This window comes from Tachysurus fulvidraco, chromosome 13, assembly GCF_022655615.1.
Source record: "Tachysurus fulvidraco isolate hzauxx_2018 chromosome 13, HZAU_PFXX_2.0, whole genome shotgun sequence".
Lineage (NCBI taxonomy): Eukaryota > Metazoa > Chordata > Actinopteri > Siluriformes > Bagridae > Tachysurus > Tachysurus fulvidraco.
Window position 1 is genome coordinate 5,393,733 of NC_062530.1, and position 7,982 is coordinate 5,401,714.

General features: G+C 37.6%; 3 non-coding genes across 3 annotated transcripts; all 3 read right to left on the reverse strand.

Annotated features, from left to right (window-relative positions):
* Positions 1-6,403: 6,403 nt before the first annotated feature.
* trnal-caa lies at positions 6,404-6,514 on the reverse strand. Its single transcript has 2 exons — positions 6,477-6,514; positions 6,404-6,449 (listed from the first exon to the last, which is right to left on the reverse strand). It is a non-coding gene; the product is annotated as a tRNA-Leu (tRNA).
* A 126-nt stretch (positions 6,515-6,640) lies between these two features.
* On the reverse strand, positions 6,641-6,751 carry trnal-caa. Its single transcript has 2 exons — positions 6,714-6,751; positions 6,641-6,686 (listed from the first exon to the last, which is right to left on the reverse strand). It is a non-coding gene; the product is annotated as a tRNA-Leu (tRNA).
* A 243-nt stretch (positions 6,752-6,994) lies between these two features.
* Positions 6,995-7,105, reverse strand: trnaw-cca. Its single transcript has 2 exons — positions 7,068-7,105; positions 6,995-7,040 (listed from the first exon to the last, which is right to left on the reverse strand). It is a non-coding gene; the product is annotated as a tRNA-Trp (tRNA).
* Positions 7,106-7,982: the final 877 nt, after the last annotated feature.

Consider the following 7,982-nt stretch of genomic DNA (forward strand, 5'->3'; position numbering starts at 1 on the left):
AGTGGAAGCTTGGTGGACCTGGGAGTTGAACCCATGACCTTTCAATCAGTAGTCCAAAACACTAAACCACCACATCCCACATCAGACATTAGAATAGACATCAGTCATGTGCACGTGATTGCTGCATGTATTAACTCTAAACACGAGCACAGAGACAGGACATGTCCTGAAAACCTGATCACATAAAGCACATGAAGTAGCAGCAATAAAATGAACCAGTGTTTAAACTTCACATGTATTCATATTCATCCCCAGTAGCAACTGTTAAAGGATTCATAGAATCGATTCTTTAGCGATGCTGTGATTCAGATCGAATACACTTCTCTCTGCTGGAGACTGGTTTAACAAGCAAGGAAAACCTGAAACCTTGCACAGTAGTGAAATCTCCAGGACTATTTAATCCAAAAAACTTGAGCTAAACTGATGCACTCCTACCATCTAGTGTCTCTCAGATGCTACTGCAGCAAACTAAAAGGGGGGCAAAAAAAAAAAAAAAAAAAAAAAAAGAGAGACATCAAGAAGGAGAGAAGAAAAAGTTGATAAAGAGTTAAAAAAAAGAAAAGAAAGAAAAAGGTAATATATATATTTATATATAAATATAAATATAATAGATAATATATAAATTATCACCTTAATTGGATTTTTTTTTAATTATCGTTAATAAATATATATATATTTTAGACCAAATGTCCTGAAATATTCGGCTTGCTCTGACCATCTGTCAAAACACATGGTGAGCTGATCAAAATAGTGTCTTGGCCAGCTGTTATTTTCCAGCTTCCATATTACTGGATTCAACGCATTAATACTGTACACATTTGAGATTTCCTAATAACCTTGTTATTTTCTTGAAACAGCTTGGCTCTGAGGAGCAAACATCTGAGCAGCCGAGGAGGAGGATTTTTTGCTTTAGCTTAATCACCCATTATGTTTATATCCCACAAGATGCCATGCTTCAAATTCTTTTTAAAGATCTGTTCAATGCTATCCGACATAGCTGTGATACATGCTTAGCAGCCATAACGTTAAAACCACCTGCGTGATATTGTATAGGTTCTACTCGTGCTGAGTAAGACGTATTTTTCAGCCCGTTCAAGAAGTATATAACATAATAGGAATGAACTAAAGTAAAAAAAAATAAAAAAATGGAAAAAAAAAAAGCCAGTCCACACATTCCAACTGATTTATCAGAGGAATCATTTGACTCATTTGACTCACATATCAATCGGTTTATTAGTAGATAATTAAATGTTTTGATAAAAAAGTCTGATATACATTCATTCACAATGCTGTTGGCTTTCAGTGTGAGGCATTTTTACCTCTATGGGAATAACCTTACACAGAATTCTAGTGGTTTACCATAACTAGCTTCAGATTTTTTTTTATGCTTATGAACAAGCAATTGGAGCAAAACAGAGAGAAGGAATGAAATTGCTATCATTTTTAATTTTGAAGGTAGAAAAATTGTGTGAAAATTTTACTCCTAGTGAATAGACAAAAATACTTATTATTAACTATTAACTATTAACTATAGAGTTATTCTTTGGCACTGTTGTCCGAGTTGTTTCCCTTTGAGTCTTAAAGACAGTACAATTCCTGCATGTTTATTGTACAACACAGTGGAGTGCTGAAGCAAAGCACTTCTTCAGATGTGACCCTGATTTGCTTCATGCACAAGTTTTCTCTTCACTCTGTTCTTTTAGAAGCTCTCATATTTTTCTCTCCCTGCTGTATTATCACATCTCTCTCTCTCTCTCTCTTTCTCTCTCTCTCTCTCTCTCTCTCTCTCTCTCTCTCTCTCTCACACACACACACACACACACACACACACACACACACACACACACACACACACACACACACACACACACACACACTCTTTTCTTCTTCATGTTTCACTTCTCTTCCTGAATCTCACAGCTTCTAAGGAGGATAACACTTACACAGAGATGAGCTTGGGCTTTGTCCTCTCTCTCTCTCTCTTTCTCTCTCTCTCTCTCTCTCTCTCTCTCTCTCTCTCTCTCTCTCTCTCTCTCTCTCTCTCTCGGCTCATCACACCTGGAGTTTTGTAATGTATTATTTACTTGATTTACTCAGTTTTTTATTTGCATCATCTTGTCTTATTACAAGGATAAAATAGAAGAAACTGGTTAATTAACGAAGCAATATTCTGCTCGCAATGCTGCTGTTATACTGAATATCAGCGAGGCTGTGATTTAAAAGCTCTCTTTATTGTGTCATTCAGCATAACATGCTTTTAAAGAACAGTTCTATAAACAAGAAACGAATACAACATTTGCTCGGCTAGCTGCCCCTAATAGACCCCGAAGAGGTCACACTCTTTTCATCAGCTAGCTGGCTAGTTAGCGCACAATGATTTCTACATTCCTGTCAAAAGTCTACAGATAAAACTTCAGTTTTTAAATTATTCATCTCAATTAAATGAAATTGTACTTGTATAGTGCTTATAATGCCTTTAAGCATTGTCTCAAGGCTGCTTTACAGAAATATTTAGACTTAGACTAAAAATGACTTTCGATTTATCCATAACCAACAAGCTTGAGGAAAGCCTTGCTTGATTTGACAAGCTTATATATTTTTAAAGCTTTTCAAAGTGAAAAGTTATATTAATGTTATTTCCAATTAACGTTACTGTAGTAACTGTTTTTTAAAATAGAAAGTTGAATCTTACGTGGTGAACACAGACGAACGGATTGATACACCCAGTGAAATGTCCCGGACCTTTGGCCATGTGCGTTTGTGTATGTTTCATGCCTTTGTTTACTCCTCCCCATCTCTACACACCTGTTCCCTATGTGTTAATTGTCGTGTCTCTTTAACCCTGCCGCATTGCCGATGGAGGCTCGGAATCATCGTCAGTGTATCCATCAGTGTAACGTCAGTGTATCCTCGTCCTTTGTCCTGTTTAGTTTTCGTCCATGTTCCTGTTTTATGTCTTATTATTTATTAAACCCTACTCATTTGAAGCGATCCTGTATCTGGGTCTGTCTTCACAGTATGATTACAGAAAATATAAGCACTCTTGGAAGACCAAATGCAATCAGATTAATGGACTGGAACTAACTGTTGCTAACACATCACTGTTGGATTTTTAAATCTAATTGAATGGAAGATGTTTTAAAAGTAATTCTGTCTGCAATATTAATTATAGGTTGAGGCACTCAAATGTGCTCGTTTCAATACGTTATTTTTTCTAGTTAAAAAAAAAAAACATAACGTGACCAATGGAAAAAAAGACACATGATATGGTGACATTGAACTTTTGTGTTTATTGAATTTTAACAGTCAGAATGTTTTTCCCCATTGGAAGGTCTTCCAGTGAGAGGATGTCATACTCAAAAATAAAAAATGGTTGTCGTTCTAATGTGAAAGGAACTATCGTATTTCACAGATGTTCCACATTATACTATAATAAACTATTATGGAGTTTATTGGCTTAGTTCTATTTTATAGTATAGAAATATAGTACGAAAAGTTTATCATACAAAGATTAATATTAGACAAATGTTCAGTATTAATATTAGACTTATATTTAAATGTGTTTGTATTTATCCCCAATGATCAAGCCTGAGGTGACTGTGGTGATAAAAACCTTGAAAGAGGAAGAAACCTTGAAAGGAACCAGACTTAAAAGTGAACCTCATCCTCATTTGGGTGAAACTGGATGGTGTGATTACTGTATAAACTGTTATAAACACCAGAGAGTGTTATTATGAATAATGTCCTTTCTACGGTCATATACAGTCTGATAATTGTGTATTGATCAGGAGGTAGTTGTCCTCAGCGACAACATGTATTTGCCATCTTCTCTTTGAATCTTCGAATCAATTTTTTTCTTCTTAAAACAAATATTTTTTTGTATTAACCAAACCTTTTTGTCATAAAGAGATGTTTTCTTGTAGTAACGAAACATTTTATCCTAGAAACGTTTTATTCTAGAAACGAGGGATCAGTAGATCATGAGATTGAATCCCAAGTCCACCAAGCTGTGACTGTCCATGATCGAGGTCCCTAAACCCTAAATTGCTCAGCTGTATAAACTGAAATAATATGAATATCACACTGGAAAAGGGTGTCTGCTAAATGCTGTAAATGTAGAAACAAAATTATTTCCTCAGTGATGTGTTAAAAGAAAATACATCAAGAAGCGACCAGGTGTTTTGATTCAATTGTCTTCTACAGAACTTGTAATAACTGCTATAAGGTGTTGTGTTGGAAGCGAAGTGTGAGATTCTGCTCAAAACCTCGACCAGGCTAAATATACAGTACGTCTGACCAGAAAGCTGGAAAATAATCCCCCAGTGATGACATTTGTTACTGATGTGTGGTGAAATGTGTTGACTCGATCAAATAAAAAAACCCTGAAATAATAAACATTTTTCTGTGTGTTTTTGATGTTATTTTTCTTAGATCATATTTCTCATTTAAAATAAGACCATGCCATTCTATTTTCATAAAATGTCATTCTACTTTCTTAGACCACTCGGCCATTCTGACATGGGTGCCAGGTTTTTTTTTTCTTAATTTTTTTTAACTTCTATACAGTTATCTAATAAAGCAGCATAATAGCTAGTTTTGTCTAAACAATTGTGTAACAGGGGATACATTTATGATTTTTGTTAGGTCTTCCAGTCAGCAACAAACAACTGTCAGAAGTAAGATTTGAACCCACGCCTCCATGTGGAGACCAGAACACCCAGCAAGTGTCCCGGTATCTAATAAATCAGAGAACACCCAGCTACCTGGAAGGTAAGGAGCCTTGAGTCTGGCCCCTTAGAACGCTCAACCATTCCGAGACACAAAGTATTGATTAGGAAAAGGCAGAAAGCTTCCTGGAAAGCTATGGCCATAAAACTCCTTACAGTCAATTCTAGCAAGTGTTTTGCATTTTTATGTATGTTTCTAATCAGAAGTAACTGTCAGAAGTGGGATTTGAACCCATACCTCCATGAGAAGACCAGAAAATCCAGCAACTTGGAAGGTAATGAGCCTTGAGTCTGGCACCTTAGACTGCTCGGCCATTCCGACAGATGTGTTATGAGAAATCCCACCTCTGACAGTTATTTATTACTGACTGAAAATCTTAACAAAAATCATATAAAGACTAAGGAGTGTAAGACTCATTATCGTCCAGGTTGCTAGGTGTTCTGGTCTCCACATGGAGGTTTGGGTTCAAATCCCACTTATGACAGTTGGGGGTTAGTGACTGGAAGACTTAACACAAATCATAAATTGATCCCCTGCGTCACAATTGTTTATGCAATTAGATAACTGGATATTACCACATTACACTCTTTGACAAAAGTCTTGATACCTCAGGCTGTTGATGTTGCCATCCAGTCTGCAGATATCTTCCACATCCCCATACTGAATCTAACCCCAAACCATGATTTTTCCTCCAATAAACTTGACTGTTTTCTGTGTGAATCTTGGGTCCATACTGTACGTGTTCCAATAGGTCTGCAGTATTTGCGACGATTGGGATGCAGTTCAATAGATGATTCATCGGAAAAATCTACCTTCTGCCTCTTTTCTACAGTCCATCCTTCCTGCAAGCTATGGACCTTGGCAAATGCAACACGATTTTTTAGTTGTCTTCTGTTTAATGCTGGTTTCTGGTGCCCAGTTGTTATGTAGCTCTGCTGCAGTGTAAAAAGGGCTGGCCCTGGACTGTCGAAACAACAAATGGTCCTCTCGAACAGTTGAAGTTCATGACAAGCCCACAAATCATAAATTGTTCCCCTGTTGATTTATTAGATAGCTGGACATTACCACATAAGAATGGCTGAGCGGTCTAAGGTATCAGACTCAAGGCTCATTACCTTCCAAGTTGCTGGGTGTTCTGGTCTCCTTGTGGAGGCTCCTTGTGGTTCAAATCTTCTGACAGTTATATGTTGCTGACTGGAAAATGATTTTCTGATTAGAAAAATACTATTGACTGCAAGGAACACTATTTTAAATGGCCATAGCTTTCCAGCCTTTTCCTAATCAATACTTTGTGTCTCAGAATGGCTGAGCAATCTAAGGGGCCAGTCTCAAGGTTCCTTACCTTACAGGTAGCTGGGTGTTTCTCATTTATTAGATAACTGGACATGAGTCCAGAACTGTCAGAAGTGGGATTTGAACCCATGCCTCCATGTGAAGACCAGAACACCCAGCAACCTGGACGGCAATGAGCCTTGAGTCTGGTGCCTTAGACCACTCAGCCATTCAGACAAGGTTGTTGATTTTTTTTTTTAATTAATTATTTTTATTTTATTTAATTTAACTTCTATACGGTTATCTAATAAACCAGCATAACTAGCTAGTTTTGCCTAAACAATTGCGTCGCAGGAGATATATTTATGATTTGTGTTAAGACTTCCAGTCAGTAACAAATAACTGTCAGAAGTGGGATTTGAACCCACGCCTCCATGTGGAGACCAGAACACTCAGCAACCTGGAAGGTAATGAGCCTTGAGTCTGGCGCCTTAGACCGCTCGGCCATCCTGACAGACAGGTTATGAAGTGTGTCCAGTTATCTAGTAAATCGGCATAATAGCTAGTTTTGCCTAAACAATTGTGTCACAGGAGATACATTTATGAATTGTGTTAAGATTTCCAGTCAGTAACAAATAACTGCCAGAAGTGGGATTTGAACCCACGCCTCCATGTGGAGACCAGAACACCCAGCAACCTGGAAGGTAACAAACCTTGAGTCTGGCGCCTTAGACCGCTCGGCCATCCTGACAAACACACTATGTGGTAGTGTCCAGTTATCCAATAAATCAGCATTATGGCTAGTTTTGCGCAAACACAAGGGGATCAATTTATGATAAGTCTTCCAGTCACTAGCCCCCAACTGTCAGAAGTGGGATTTGAACCCAAACCTTCATGTAGAGACCAGAACACCCAGCAACCTGGACGGTAATGAGTCTTACACTCCTTAGTCTTTATGTTGTTTGTTAAGACTTCCAGTCCAGTAACAAATAACTGTCAGAAGTGGGATTTGAACCCATGCCTCCATGTGGAGACCAGAGCACGCAGCAACCTGGAAGGTAACAAACCTGGAGTCTGGCACCTTACACCACTCGGCCATTCTGACAGTCATGCTATGCTCGGTTATCTAATAAATTAATTTAGATCAATTTATGATTGCGTTAAATCTTCCAGTCACTAACCTCTAACTGTCAGAAGTGGGATTTGAACCCACGCCTTAAGCTGAACTCATTATTGCTTTAGAATCTATAGGGTTTTTCCCACTGCACTTAACCCCGGATTAGTTTAATCTGTATCTGGCATCTAACCCCAGATAGAGGAACATTTCACCCTTGTAATTTAGAAGCACAGCTTTTTACTCAGGGTTATAAACCTCTGCTCTGAAACAGAATTTCAATGCTTTTAACCCCACACTCAGTGCCAAACATACACAGTGTGAAACCCCGTGGTGTTAAAATCTTACGGCTAGATGCTTAGCAACAGTCACCCAATCAGAAACCGAGCAGCGATGGCCTCATATCATGTGAAAATTCTATTATATTACTGAGGCCATGATGTGTTTAGAAGAAGCCTTTAGAGCAGGGACACTCATGATACAGCACCACTGGAACAGGGAAGGTTAAGGGCCTTGCTCAAGGGCCCAAACGTTTAAATGTTAACTAAATGCGCATACATTAACATTTTTATACTATTTTATTGCTAATAAATAGCCACATAAATTACGAAAAATTAAATTACATAGTATTAATTAATTACGTAGAATTTAACGTAATTACTTAGAATTAATTCGTTTCTCCGGGTGAAACTTTCACACCAAAGAAACTCGTGAATTATATCGTGGATTATATAACTGTATGTCCTTTTACATAAAATACAAAGAATATATTAATTAAGACTGTGTGGTGTGGAATTATATTTACTCATGGATGAAATAACCATCTGTTAATGCAGCAGTTTATTAAAGGGGAAAAAAAGCTATGTAT